The sequence below is a fragment of the Brassica napus genome, chromosome A9, assembly GCF_020379485.1.
Source record: "Brassica napus cultivar Da-Ae chromosome A9, Da-Ae, whole genome shotgun sequence".
NCBI classification, from domain to species: domain Eukaryota; kingdom Viridiplantae; phylum Streptophyta; class Magnoliopsida; order Brassicales; family Brassicaceae; genus Brassica; species Brassica napus.
In genome coordinates this window covers 42,093,402-42,110,034 of record NC_063442.1, presented here as the reverse complement: position 1 = coordinate 42,110,034, position 16,633 = coordinate 42,093,402, and the positions used below count along the sequence as shown (strand labels likewise).

The 16,633-nt window shown below is 31.0% G+C and overlaps 1 pseudogene; it reads left to right on the top strand.

Annotated features, from left to right (window-relative positions):
- Positions 1–1,254: 1,254 nt before the first annotated feature.
- Positions 1,255–2,810, top strand: LOC125578594 (annotated as a pseudogene).
- Positions 2,811–16,633: the final 13,823 nt, after the last annotated feature.

Here is a 16,633-nt window from a genome sequence, read left to right as displayed (position 1 = left end):
CCGAATCCGATCCGAAAAACCCGAACCGAAATAGCAAAATACCCGAACGGGTATTGAATAAGGAGATATTGAATATCCGAACCCGAACGGATAATACCTGAACCCGAATGGATATCCGAAGATAACCGAACATATGTATAATTAACCTTATATTTTTAGTTTACATCTCTCATTTTATATAAAATATTTATATTGATACTACACATACTTTAAGTTCATATGATATACATACAATTACGAAAAAAATGATTTGCTACTCACTTAAAATGCATGTCAAGTTTTTTATTTCAAAAATTAACAAAAAGTTACATCCAAATTTTTTTTAAAAAATAATTAAATTAATGCCTTTTTAGTTTTAAAATGTTATGTCCAAATCTATTAACCATTTAATCTATTAAAAAAAAATTAGTTAACTGAAAGTTATATTTTTAAATATAAGAAACTTGAAAAATGAAAGTTTTAATTTTTTTTTCAAAATCTAAATATCCGAACCCGATCCGAAATAACCGAATCCGAACTAAAAATACCCGAACCCGACCCGAAGTACAGAAATACCCGAACGGGTTCTACACCTCTATACCGAAATACCTGAAAATCCGAAATACCCGATCCGAACCCGAATGGGTACCCGAACGCCCACCCATAATATAACGACTAGTTTATATATATATATTATAAACGTGTTCTTCTCTTCAGTTTACTAGAAAACCTCTCTGAATTCTCGCTCGTAATTTCCCATTAAACTTCGTTTTTCTACATACCACAAGTCGTTGTAGATATCACAGGAAAACACCCTGAAACCAAAACGAAGAAAAAAGGTTTTTAATTCTTAAAATTCATCAACTTCACCACCAAAGATTTCTTTAATGGGACTTGGGAATGAAATAAAGATTCAGCAACTTCCTTGTCATGAGGTAGTTCCCTTCTCAAGGCTTCGTACATAATCACTCACTGCATATCCCCATCTCTCCATCTACAGTTGAACACACGGGGTTGCGAGATACTTCCTGGTGCAAAACTCCAATGTTTTATGCCTTATAATCTCTTGTTACTTGTTAGGTTGGACTTCTATAGCTTCTATTTGGGCCTCTGTTAGACATCACCAGACCAAAGAAACATGCCCACTAGCCCAAACAGAATCGTATCTCACAGATGTATTTGGCAAGAATTCTGATATCCTCTCTATGGGAAATATATATTTCAAAGCATATTTTACTGTGATAATAAAAAGGGAACTTTAACATAATGTAGAATATTTATGGTAGTATCATATCTTGGGCATTAACTTTTGGGAGATTATGAGCTATATATAAATATGTGAATATTGACTTTTAATTTATAGCGTGGCTGGACAATATTGTGCATTAACGTCTGAGAGATTATGAGCTATATATGCAGATGATGAATTAGGATGAAAGATCTTTACTATACCTCTATAAGAATTAGCAGCAAAGGGAATTCATTTCATTATCAACGATGGAGACGGCAGAGAAGCGAGTAATGATTGCATCATCATCTCAAAGAAAGAGAAAGAGAAGAAAAATCCGAAGAATAATAAGAAAAAGAAGAAGAAGAAACGAGAAGCTAGTGACTGCTCCATCATCACTACCAAACGACGTCATCGAGGAGATCTTCTTGCGGCTTCCTGTGAAAGCATTAATCCGTCTCAAGTCGCTCTCAAAACAATGGAGAGTGGTGATCGAGTCTCTCTCTTTCGCAGAGAGACACTTGAAGATCGCCGAGCAATACCGCTTGGTTCATCCCAAAGTCATGGTCATCACCGACGAAAAGGAGACTGGATGGACTCTTCGCCCAGACACAGACATTGGTTTTAGAACATTCTGCTTAGAATCGGGTTCTGTTCTATCTTTTAGTCTTATCAATTTCCCTCAAGGATTCTTTAACTGTACCTTCGTTTCTGAAAACTGTGATGGCCTTTTCTGCATTCATTCCCCACAATCTCACTCTGTATATGTAGTTAACCCGGCTACACGGTGGCTCCGACAACTTCCTCCGTCTAGGTTTCAGATTTCGATGCACAAGTTTTACCCGACTCGAGAAGACTGGAGATTCATGGATTCACTCTTTCATCTAGCATTCGTGAAGGCTGCTGCTGGTTACAAATTAGTTTGGTTGTATAATTGTGAAAACTACAATGCTGATGCTTCGTTTCCAAGCGAGGGAGTTACCAAGTGCGAGGTTTTTGACTTTAGGGCAAACACTTGGAGATACTTGTCTTGCACTCCAAGTTATCGTATATTTTATAATCAAAAGCCAGCCTATGCAAATGGGTCCGTGTACTGGTTGACGGAACCATATAACGCTAGAATCGAAGTGGTAGCTTTTGATATCCAGACAGAAACATTCAGGTTGCTGCCGAATATCATTCTCGCCATTGCTGATTCAGATCCTAACCATATAGACATGTGCAGTCTGGATAACCATTTGTGTATGTCGAAAAGGGAGCATGTTACCATGATCCAAGATATTTGGAGGTTAAAACCATCAGAAGACACTTGGGAGAAGATTTTTTCCATAGATCTCATTTCTTGCCATTCTCCTCGGACTGAGATCCGCGATATGTTTGAATGGAGCCAGAAGGATATGGTTGAGCCATCCACACCAGTGGCAGTATGCAAGAACAAGAAGATCCTGCTCTCACATCGCTGTTCCCGCGGTCTGGTAAAATATGACCCCCTAACAAAGTCTCTAGATTTTTTTTACCGGAATTATAGGGCTTGGAGAAAAGTTACTTATTTTCAAAGTTTGATCTCTCATATATAATTAAAAGATTATACTATTTGCAACAACGTTTAATGTGTATTGAGAGCACGAAAGAAACATAGCATGTCTTTCTGTTGGGGTTTCTCTTATCTTGTTTTCTAAAGAATCCATCTCTTGCAATTTCTTTTAAATGGAAAATGATGTGTGAGGAATAATGAAGGTAAAGTCTGAGTTTTTCCTATCGTCACAACTTTTATTTTCTCATCGAAGAGACAAGAAGAGAGCAAAAAGTTTATACTGACCCAAGCAAGAAAAGAGAAGAGAAGATATATGACTGACTGAGTCAATTTTTTTGTCATGTATCTTCTCTTTTTTGTCACAACTTTTCAGCGTCTAAACTGACCCAAGCAAGAAAAGAGAAGATACATGACTGGTGTACTCAAAGTTGCAACAAAATTTCATTTGCGCGAAGTTGAGATGTTTTAAGGATTGATCGAGAGCGCACAATTGGGATACGAATGGATAATGAAGTAAACTGATATATTTCTGAAATTCTTTTTCTGTAATGTTCTTAAAAGGTTTCTCTAATAACACTAATAAAGTTGTGTATTTCTTATGAACAATTTTTAAAGTATTCTAAAATCCGGTTTACAATTTCTTTTGTTCAAAATACTATTTAGCTTTGAATAACACTAGATTTGATAGAGCTTTTATAAATGGGTGATTGAATAACAAGTGATTTGAAGTGGTAGTTAATGAATTTACATAAATTTCATATTCAATAACACATGACTTGAAAAAGTTTTTTATAAATTATTAGTTGAATAACAGTGGATTGACTAAACAAAACTAAAATCTCTTAAAACTTCTAATTCAATACACCCCCTAGATGTTATTACAGGAATTATATGGCTTGGAGTAAAGTTACTTATTTTCAAAGTTGGATCTCCCATTATCGAATTAAAAGCTTATACTGTTTACTTTTTTCAAAAAAAAAAAAAGCTTATACTGTTTACAACAGCACTTGATGTGTATTGAGAGCATAACAGAAACATACCATCTCTTTTCTGTTGGGGTTTCTTTTACCAGAAACTCTTCTCATATTTATATGAATGAAATTCACATTTTGGCAAAAAAAAATGTAGCACGTTCCCGGCCACTATGCTACCCACAAAGAAAAGAGGAAGTTTGAATTACCGTTACAGCTCTCTCAGCCCTAACTTCCGAACTTTCTAATCTTTTGGCTCGATGAGATTCCACCACCGATGCGCTAATTCCATCTACATTGTCCTTTGATGGTGCAGATGCAGCAATGTCTGCATCATCTTCAACATTTGCTGTAACTAATTAGTTTACCCTGTAAACTCATAAGACACCAACAACAATGACATATATGCAGATTAAGACTACTATCAGAGTCGGGCCTGAATATGTGGGGGCCCTATTTGAGTTTTTCAAACACATAAGTTTTTTAACAATGGATGCTCTTAAAATGATGGCCCATAGAATGTTTCAAAGAAACGAATTCAAGCACTGTATCATATATGACATGTAACCTCCAGTCATGGTGTGAGTCAGACTCATAATAATCGGCTTAAGAGGACCTTTATCTCGTTTCCCCCACTTGTTCCTTGCTAGTTGATAATTTTGAAGACTTTGTATGTCAGCCCAGTCTTGTTCTAACTCATTTTCTTCATCATTAACTCTTGTAGTTATTCTTTGGACTTTATTTTCTGACACTATCTCTTCAATAGTAAGAAAGAGCCTATCTGTTAAAATGCAACATATTTTAATTTTCTATCAACCTCTGGTATAATACAAGTATCAATGTCCTTAATTGGCCCTGCGTACATAGTTGGATCAGTTTTGCACCAACGAGTATCTCTCAAAACCGTTTGTATAGCAATCAAGCATTAGAGGGATTGTGTCAAACAAGATTCCGGTGAAGAGGGAGTCAACTGAAAATGATGATACAATATTAGCAGTATAGTACTATAGTTTCTGTGTATATATAGCTTACGTGTACATATACAGCTTACATATACTGTACATAGGTGGATCAGTTTATACTTGTATATAAAGGATTGTACTTTATAATCCTGCTAATAATATTTACATTTACGTTTATAGTTACGCTTACGTGCTATATACACAAACTATACTGCTAATAATATATAAGTTCTCTTCGGGAGTTGCATAATGGGAACGTATTGCATGCATGTATTGTTACGTCGTAATGTATATATGTTATATTTCTTTTTGTTTTATAGATGTTTACATTCGTTTATGTGCTTAGGCTTCACTCAGTGGTCGAGTGATTGGCATGATAAAAATGGTTTCAAGCAGGAAGTTTCGTTTCCAAAACTAAAGCTACGCAGATACCACCTTGGTTAAGGAGCCTCAATCCTCGCACATACAATAGTAAAAAGCTTAATTAAGGAGGATATTAATGATTTGCATGTGCTTGCATACGTTTGTTTTACAATTTGGCAGATGAAAAAGTAAAAGTCGATGTTGAGGCTAATTACTGTTGAGATAGGATTTGCCAAATGTGGTGTGCCTCGATGACATCAGCCGAGATTTCACATGCTAAGGACCTGAGACATAATTTGCCAAATCGGGGACAGACCGAGCTTCCTTGCATCTTCCTCAAGCAATTTGTTTTGCATTTATACCCCTTCTTCATCAAACTCTCTCTCTTCATCAGTCATCACAATATCAATCTCCTCTCTTTTGTTCTTCACAAACAGGAAAGAAATGTCATCTAGTGGTGGTGGTGCTTGGGACGATAGCATGATCGTTAGGTACAACAATGCGGTTGCGAGACTTGGAGGGAATCAGAATCTTATTAAGGAGATAGCCATCGGCATCGAGCTTGGTGTGCCAGAGAGTGAGGTGCAGCGAGAGGCACAGAAGTTGAAGGACATCGGGAAGAGCAAGAAGGGAAAGGTCAAGAAAGGTGCTTGAAATCAATATTTTAATGGGTTTAAGAAACATAAAGTTCTATTTTATATGATCGGTGGGTTTCTCTAGTTTCTCTATTTTTCTTCTTATATTCCTCTCTTTCTCATGATGATGTTGAATGAAACATATGAAAATAGTTTGTGGTTTGTAAATAGACTTATGAAGTGCTTGTGGTTTAAGGAACATTAAATATATTTTATGATGGTGTGTTATAGTTTCTTACTTTTTCTTTTATTTATGATGATATGAATTTAGATTGTAAATTGATAATATGCTTGATCGAACCAACCAAACATATGCTCAAAGCCAGTGATAAAGAGTGTTATAACCGAGAAAGCAATGTAGAATGTCGCGCGGGTTTATGTAGCAAAAGATTAAACTATATATGTAACCATGTCCACAAAATGTAGAAACTGAAAGGGGGTGGGGAACAAGACAAGTCAAAACCAGAGTATAAAACATCACCGCTGAAAACCTTTACAGACCTAAAAGAAAACTCATACATCTTCCTCTAGTTCGGTAGGATGGATGTTCAATGGACTAATCACCACTCTTACCATAAACTTTAGATCATGAGGAAGCTGTCTTCCTGAGCTTCCAATCTCGATGAAGAAGCTGTTTCATGGACAATGTATGAATGACTCTGTTCTTCCACAATGTGGATGTTTCGGTTGCAAATGCGGGAGAAGCAGCTGATGAGCTTCTCTGTTGAATATGATCAGAAGCAGAGAACAGTATATGAGGATGTAAATCAAGAATTTGAGGATGGATCACCAAGACCTGGTGAAGGATCAATAATAAAGAAGCTGTGGACTTTTCTAACTACATAACACATCTCACGTGAATGATCTAAGAAATGTGTTGTTACTTTCACATTTATATTGTGAAAGCCTTCTTGTATCCAAAGAGACCCTTTTGATGGAGGATGAAGTTAGAGCATTAGAAGCAGAGGCATGTGTTTAATGATATGTACTCGGGATGGTTTTAGAAAAGCAGAAACGTTAAACAGAATAGCTTGAGGCTTTGCCTTGTCTTGTCCTTGGTTCATTACACATCAATCGAAACAACCTAACAGCTTAAATTCTCTAGAAAGTTTTATCAATATATGGGAAGAAGATGCAAGGCTTGGAAGAATCCAAATCTTTGTCTACCATTAGAGATTGTAATGTCAGAATCTCATAAGCTTTTACTTCCCCTTGTAGTGATGCCATATACGTAAGAGAAAGCCCATGACGACTGAAAATGATTCTTATTGGGCCGATATTGAAGTTAAATAAACAGAAGATAAATAAAAACTAAAACACGTTTGGCCTATGCATTTTTCGAACCTTCGCATTATTAGCACGACACTCTAATCAACCGAGCTAATGGGCCACACTTTATTCGTTTGCTATCATTTACATTTGTAGAAAATAAATCTTGATAGAAAGATTCAGAAAGCGTTTATTTCGAGAATTGTAATCTCGTTTGATAGCATTGCACGAGATAAATTTTACATGTGAAGATTTTCAACGCAGTGAAAAATTAAAGAAGAAACTAAAGAAGAGAAAAAGTTTGACGAAAATTGAAAAACCAAAATGGAGCGTACAAGTGCCAAGTGGTATATGCATAGAGAGTTGGAGAGTTAGGAGAATGAGAATTTATTTTAGGTCGGCGTGAAGTCTCCGGGTACGTACAACGGTACAAGTATGTGTGACATTCTTGCGTGTATTAGGGTTTTAAAAAAAAAAAAATATATATATATATATATATGTATAAACAAAATCTAGGGTACCCTATAAAATACATGTTCATTTTATAGCTATTCAACCATAGGATGACAATTTATTCTACGAATTATTTTAATATGACGTATCTCTCTAATCATATATAAGATTTTCAGAAATATCCACTATTATTTTAATTTTGCATGGAGTTAATCATATACAGTACTGATTCAATCATCCTAACCTAACTAATAAACTTACATATTAACAGTATGTTAATTGTATATGTGCATGGGAATTTTCAACTCCGTGCAAAATTTTGTTTAAGTTCTTAATGGCTATATTTTTTTTGTTAAAAGTATCATTTGCTCTATAATCGGGTTTTAATTTGTGTCTTTCATAGCAAACTTGTAGATTACTAGATTTATTAAATCCGAAAGTGATAAGACATCGTCCTAATATTTATATAACATGTTACGTTAGACATTAACTTTAATTTTATTTATTCTTGAGAACAATATATCGATAACTTCCATTTACAAATGTTAAGGCAAAACTTTAGAAGAATTTCCCCTATACAAGCATTTATATGCATGTATACACCTTCTCAGTCTACACATTCATATAGCCATTATATATAATACATCTGTATACGACTGAATTATCATTGATAATTGATGTAAGTGGCAAAAAAAGTCAAAAATGTTATATGCAAAGCTGGCAGATAGACTTTGATGGATTACAAGGAGAAGACTTCTATGGAGATTGGTGTTCGTGAAAATTATAAATAATAGCAAGTGGGTACTTTCTTTTAATTAAGGACCAGTGACCCAGATCTTGTTTTGTTTCTAAGTTGTGGTCATAAACAAATTATAATCACATACAGAACATAGCCTTTAGATTATATCTATGTCGATTATCTATGTCCAATTAAAATCCGTATCATAATCAGATAGATATTTCGTACCAAATATTATAATTAAATAGTAAGCAGAGTTTCAATTCTATGATTTTTTTGGTACAATTTCAATTCTATGATTCTCATGAGTAATCATTTATTTTGATTGATCAGAGTCTGGACGAGTGAACTTGATTTACGTACTTCTTACGTGCAGTATGTTTTTTGGGTCAAATCTTTCATGGAGTATGTATAAGTGCATCTCTAGTGACATACAAAAATTTTATATATTTTTTATACTAAAATAAAATAATTATATTATAGAGTTTGATTTGATTCAATGGTTCACTCTACTCTATTATAGAGTAAATCATTAATGTTTATTAGAATTATTTTATTTTAGTGTGAAATATAAAGAACTTTTTTGTATGCCATTAGAGATGATATAACTAGATCAATGTTTATTAACTTTTTTTTACCAAACTCATTAATGTTTATTAACCTGATTATAATTAAACTGTAATTTAATGCATACATATTGGTTCATAAACTCTTAAACGTCTATGAAATTATTCTTACGTTGTTTTTTATTGACTACTCTGTTTTTACGTTTGGATTATAACTCGACAATGGTTCGCACAAAAAAAAAACTAGTCAACTTGGTTATTATTTTTCTAACTATCTTAAAACTTTTCTTCTTCTTTTTCTGTCGTTGATTTTTTGTCGACATGTCACATAGAAATACAAATACAAAAGTTTTGACGTCTCCGACCTCTCTTAAGTTTTGACTATTCGAAGATTATAAGGTTATTATTATTTATCTAATTTTCTCACGGACACTTCCACTACATAAACTAAATTATTTGCTTAATTTTTTTTTATAAATTCTCTTTTTGACGAATTTTTGTATAATTTAATACTTTCTTTTTTTGTCGGAAACTATTTAATACTTTCACTTACTAACTACTCCTAACCCAAAACTTCCGATGTAATTTTAGAGCAATGACGAATGTACGATAAATGGTAACTAGCTAGGAAACAACACAAATATATTAAAACAGATATATAAAATTTAAAATGTGGCAATCTAGTGGTATTACAAAGAGATCGATTTATTCGTTTCTAAAATTCAAAACGTTATAAGTATTGAGCACTATTTAAAAATTAAAAATTGTAAAATTGAGTTTGGATATTGGGTATGAACTGAAGATCCAAAAATTTTCAAAGTCTTACAAACCAAGTATATGTACGTAATTAGTCAGCAAGTATATTGAAAACCTTAATTGTCAATTTAACAGCGATTTGTAATGTTGGACTCCGTCAAAGTCGTCGGCCGAATGTATAACTATTAACTAGGTATACATATCATAATATCATATGGTGTCTCAAAATTGTCGCTCCATTTATATAAATATGTATACATAATATATGTGTCTGAGTGTCTTAGGGTTTATGGAAATATAGACAATATTATATTACCTTTTTTGTTATTAGGATTTTCATTAGACAATAGTATCGCATTTGTAGCTATGCCAGTTATGCGTCAACAAGTGTAAAGTTGCAAACCATATTTTGTTTGACTTTTCATAAGGTTCATGCAATAATTGGCCTTTCTGTTGCAAACAATAAAAATGAAACCCAACTTAGTTTGATGGAAAAATAAGTAAAATCTCTATAACTTCTATATTAGAAGCAAGTATAATAATGAGCTTATTTATTAAATAACCAAAAAGAATCAAAATTAATTTTCTAGAGAAATGCTAGAGAGAGATAGGAACATAAAAGTTGAGAGATAAGAACATAAAAGTGGAGAGAGGGAATGTTTTTAGTTACTTAGTCAATTTTGATTTTTTTTATGTCACTCCGAGAAATTTTCCTATATTAATCTATATAACTTCATATGTTGTACAATAATAAATATACACCTATATATATTATATGTACATATATACGATTATTAAAGTTTTGAATGGTGACCATCGTCCCGTCCCGCCCTGCAGTTAACAGTAACAAAAATCTCTACATATACTATATATCTATACATTTTTATAACTGTTAGAACCGCACCGCAGTTGAACCGCTTGTCCTGCACCGTTCAAACCGCAGTCACAATTCGGAGCCTAATTTCTAAAACCGCAACTTTGTTATTGGTGTTAGTGTTGTGGTGGCCGAGGCCCTCGCAATCAAATATGCTTTTCTCCATGCAAGGGATCTCAACATCAACAACATTTGGTTTCGCTCAGATTTTCAAGTGCTCATCAAAGCAATCTCATCGAAACGATGATCGATTGAACTCTACGGGGTGCTCTCGGACATCGCATCGATCTCTTCATCCTTCTCTTCTTGTCGTTTTAGTTTCCTAAAGATAGATTTAAACGGGCCTGCAGATTCATATGCCAAGCTATGCTTGCTTTCTGTCATGTAACTCTTAAAACCTTTTATTAATTGAAATCTTATGTTGTCCAAGAAAAGAAAAAGTTATTGGTCTAGTGTTAGCGGTTTTGCCAATAACGCTTAACCGCACACACAAGTTTACCATTCATTACCTATATAAAGAGTATGCAACACGAATATATGATTCATTTGTTTAATGTGATGGCTAAAGAACTGAGGAACAAAGGTTGCAAATCTGCAGTACAGTAGCTTGCTATAAGAACAGTCTCAAAAACATAGATGTATATATATATATATACATACTTTTTACATACATATACAATTTTATACTACTATAATACTTCAGCAGATATAATATACTTCATGTCGCTGAGTCATTGACGACTTATTTTATTCTTGTTAATTGTTATAGTCAACATAATTTTATTTAATCTTTTCTTTGGTGACTTGGTCACATTTTCATGGTTTTCATACTTTCATGCAGGTACCATGAATCTATTATTTTATTTTAAAAATTGAGATTATTAATCAACAAAAACTATTTGCAAAAGTCTAATCAAAGAAACTGTAGATCAAGTCAGAAGTATCAAATGAATTAATATATTTTGAAAAGAAATTCTGATAGCTAGCCCATCAAGGCATTTCTAGTCACTGCTCTCACACTCTGCCATAGATGAAGCAACATCTTACTAACAAAGATTTGTAGTCTGGTTGTGATTAATTTGAGAGTAAAAAGTTTAATATGGTGAAGCCACCAAAGTTCGAGTCTTGGCCACTGGAAAATTAACCTTTCGACATCGTCAGGAACAAAAAAACGACATGTGGCAACACAACACATGACTAGTTTGAACTACTTCTGTAGGACCATTATACTCCTGTATAATTCAAAAAGAAGCAACATCTTATTCTTGTTGGGTTCCGAATAGGATGGCCCTGTGATCCGGCATACCAATTAAACTTTTCATATATATCATATCAATATTTTCTAAAAATTACTACCCCGCTAGATGGAATTTTAGTATTTTTACATATACTAGATTTTTTAACCGCGCTACGCGCGGATAAGATATTATATGTATTTCTCAATTCTAAATAAATAATGTATAATATTATATTACATTATTTAAATAATATAAAATAAAACTACATAACATAAATATATTTTTAAAAATTTTCTTTGTGGAAATCATTATGTTGTTTGATTGTTGTACTTGATTCACATATAATATAAAAAAATAAAATTATTTACTTTTAAAACAAATTTGTCTCATGTTGGTGACTCGTTTATAGACATATCATATTCGAATGAAATATTTTTACAGTTATCAATCTTCTTAACAGTCAAGAAACAAATTTGAATATCAAAACAATATCTCATACGATCTTTTTGTGGAATAACTGCTCTGAAAAAATTGAATTTATGCATCAAAAAGGACTGGAAATAGATGTGCATATATGTTATCTAAGTGAGCTTTACAAAATACTATTCATAGTTCATATATCATTTATGTCCATCCTATTTTTTTATTCATCCTTTCTTAAACATCTTGAAATAAACTAATGCTAATTAATAATAAATTTTTGGTTGGCAAAAAAAAATCAAATTTGTCTAGTTATCGTTTAATTTATCTAACTGATATATATATATATATATATATATATATATATATATATATATATATATTTCTCAATTCTAAAAAAATAATTTATAATATTGTATTACATTATTTAAAGAATATAAAATAAGACTACCTGACATAAATATATTTTATAAATTTTCTTTGTGTAAATCATTATATTGTTTGATTGATGTATTTGATTCACATATTTGCATAGATATTTGTAATAGATGAATAACTATATTTTTATTATCAGTAAATAATATATATTTATTATATAATATAAGAAAAATGAAATTATTTACTTTTTAAACAAAGTTGTCTCATGTTGGGGATTCAGTTATAGACATATAATATTCGAATGAGACATTTTTACAGTTATCAATCTTCTTAACAGTCAAAAAACAAATCTGAATATCAAAACAATATCTCATACGATCTCTTTGTGGAATAACTGCTCTGAAGAAATTGAATTTAGGCATCAAAAATGACAGAAAATGATGTGGAGTTGTGTTATCTAATTCACCTTTACAAAGTACTACTATTCATAGTTCATATATCATTTAAGGCCATCATTTCTTAAACATCTTGAAATAACTGATGCTAATTAATAATAAACTTTTGGCTCGCAAAAAAAAATAAAATTTGTAATTATCGCTTAAATATTTTATTAATATTTTCTAAGAAGCTTTCAATTGATATCATAGTTTAATTTTTATTAGTTTTTTGTAAATTTTAGAGTTTTTTGTATTTAAGATTTTTTTCCATATTAAGCTTATATTTCTTTCACATAATATATATATGTCATAAAAATTACCATCAAATCAGTTTTACTTCTTTATTATTTTGTTTTTAATGAAAATACACTTTTTAAATAATTTAATTTAAAATAAATTTTATATTAATTTGTTGTATTCTAACAATTTGATTGATTTAATTAATTTGCTTTGGTGGATAACTTAAATTTTTTTCATATGAATCCAAGTTTATGTTGTTATATTATATTTATTTGTGTATATGGAATCTATATATAATGCTAGTGTAATAAAAAAAGAACATTATTTTTTTGTAACTTCAAAAAGATACATCATTACAATTTGAAATTATTCAAAATTGAATAAAATGGTAATTAATAAATCTCATTATTTTTTATCTTGTTTAGTTGGATTCTCATGAAAAGAAATCGATAGGTTAAACAAATGTTTCAAAATTTGTTGTGTTATTATTTTGGCTATAAATTACAAAATTTATTGAATTGATATATTTAATTATTGCACTCTTAAATAATATTTTATTAAGACATTAGAGATCTATGTTTTGAGTTGTTTTGTCAAAATTGTACAAAAATCTATGTTTTTTCATATTTGTTTTGAAAATTTATATGTTAAACTTACTTTTATAAAATTCTTAACTTTGTCACGAAAACAAAAATCTATGCTTTTTCGCATTTGTCAATGTTCTCACACTTTCAAAGAATATTTTAGCTTAGTCACTTACTTATTTTTTTTACAAAACAAAGTATCGGAGTCTTGAAAGTTGAATCCATATTATTGTAAATGTACATAAGAGTTTGTGATTACATATTTAGTGATTCTTGTATATGTGTTCAAGAAAGTTTCAATGGCTTAGTGGTATTTGCCCTATATTTATGTCATACTAACCTGGGTTTGATCCTTACTTTTGTATTGTTTTTTCATTTTTTATGAAAAAATAAATGAGATGATGTGGCAACTTCAGACTTTTTGATTGGACGATTTTTTGTGTTTACGTGGACACTCTAAGAAAAGCTTATATTCCTTTTTAGTATAGTATAGATTTAAAAACACATTAAATTTATATATATATACATCGATTTTTGCATTTGTCAATTTTTTATTATTTTAAACCAATAGTAATTTAAGAAACTTAATTAATGTTCTTGAAATTTATCATTTCTTATTATGAATTAATAAAAAAATTATAGAAAACATAAACATTTCTTTGTAAAACAATTTTTTTCTAAAACTTCAATATTTTGGATTATCAGTTTTTTAACTTCAATATTTTGGATTATCAGTTTTTTTTGTCACCGGGATTATCAGCTAATTCTGTGTAAATGCACACTGGAAGTGGGTGGGACCGACATATATTGTTTACTTTAAACTTAGTCAACAAAAGCAACTTCAGTTAACATGAGAAAGAAACTAGCTCCTGAACGTAACTTCAATTTTAATAATGTGTGATTGTTCATGTTACTATTAGATTATTGTTTAATTTTTGGCATGATTATATCTCGTGAGCCCTTTATTTATTTTGATTCAAATAAAATATTGATCAGAAACTAATTTAGTCGATTAGTTGAATGAAAGGAACTAAGGAAGATTAGTCGATAGAATTAAGAACGCATATCGGTGATGACTGATGAGTATATTTATTTGAGTATTATTCAATTCTAATTTATGTTATAATTTTGTCAACTAATTTATATCACGAATAAAAAAGTTTATATCAAGTTACAATAAAAAAAAGTTACTATATCAATGACAAAAAGTTGTAACTGTAGATCTCTTAAATTTCCTTATCATGGTTGGTTGTAATTGGCGTTGGTTTAGTGTGAACGTATAAAAGAAACCTTGACGAATCAAAAGGCATAATACGCGTCACATCTACGTGGCATTAAGTTCTTATTGCTCCCAAAACACCTTTTCATTCTCTAAATCAAGAAATAAAATTCGATTTTCCTTTACATATCTTTAAAGTTTAAACTGCGAAAAGAAAAAGAATAAAAATCCGAGCTTTCCTCTAGATAAAAATCAAATTATATATTCTATTTGATTATTAAAAATGATTAGATTACAATACACCAGGCGCTGCTAATCTGCTATTCTTATCACGAGAGTCATCCTACACAAAATATCTAATAAATCTATTTTTTTCTTTACAAACAAAGAATGGCTTTGATCGATGATATTTGATCAAGCTTGAATTAGGCTTGTAAACGAATAGAATAATAGTGCGTTCGGGACGCCACTTGTCCCTCGATGTTGAAACCGAACGAAATATTGTGGTAGCAGCTAAATTCCTTTAAATTACGGGTTTATTTGTTTAGATTCCCTCAGTTTTATTTTAATTATTATTTTAAATTTACGCACAGATTTAAATAAAAACATTATTATCAATATATTTAACCATATTTTGACCCATAAAAAATAAATTAAAATATAAAATCAATAAATTTTACATTTAAAATATAAAATTAATAATTTTGTTCTATAACGACAATTAAAATAAAATATAGAGAATATAATATTTTCAAGCACAGTTTTAGTTCTATATATTTAAAATATTATTGTGGTCGTTACTAAAGTTATGTTTTATACATATGATGTGAACATATATTAATCTTTTCTCCGAAATAATTACCTAAAAAGAGGGTTTTCTAACATAGTTTTTCCTTTTGCTGATCTTATTATCGGTATCCAAATGATACTGGGTAATATTTGTAAACAAATTTGTTGGTGCCTACATATCTTGATAATCTTCGTGTTGGTTATGTTTATTGAAGATTTTAAAGAAAACCATACAATTTTTTTTGTAAGCAACAACTTTTCTTTTTGTTTTGTCAACTACTACTAGTTTTTTTTTTTTGTCAACTGTCAACTACTACTATTTAACCAACAAAAAAACTACAATCGGTCACTCTCGACCAATAAAACTAACAAACTTTACATCAATACCAGTTATTTTATCTTATACAAATGTACATAGATAAGATGAAACGGATCGATCGATATGACACATGTCATTCGTAGAAGCTCATTTTACCTTGGAAAGTATAGTGACCTTTTTTGTACATAGTAATCATGATCATCTTCATCGCTATCTGATTTGTATAAAAAATAATAATTTTGATAAATTCCCTACCCGAGAACTTTTCGAGTTATCTCCAACGTTACGAAAGAGAAAGGACGACGAACATAACACATATATAAAATACATACATTATCTAGCCACTCATGTGACGTGATGAACCCTTATAAGAACGACCGATTTTGTCACTAGTCCTTTCGGCAATATGCAATTATCCTAATAATTTTGTTTCTATAAACTAACGCCATTAATTAAAGTCTCACTTTTCATTAAAAACTGTAAAACACGTGGAGTATTAGTGGATTTTGAAGTCATATATAGTGAGCTGATGCACTGTAAGTTTGTAACCAACTAACGCATACTAAAAATTTGTAATAGCGATTGTCGTAATTAATTTTCTAAGCAACAAAGTGTGGTATCTTAGGTTGGGAGATCAAAAATGAAGCATAAAAAGTATTCACGCACCTAAAGCATTTTTT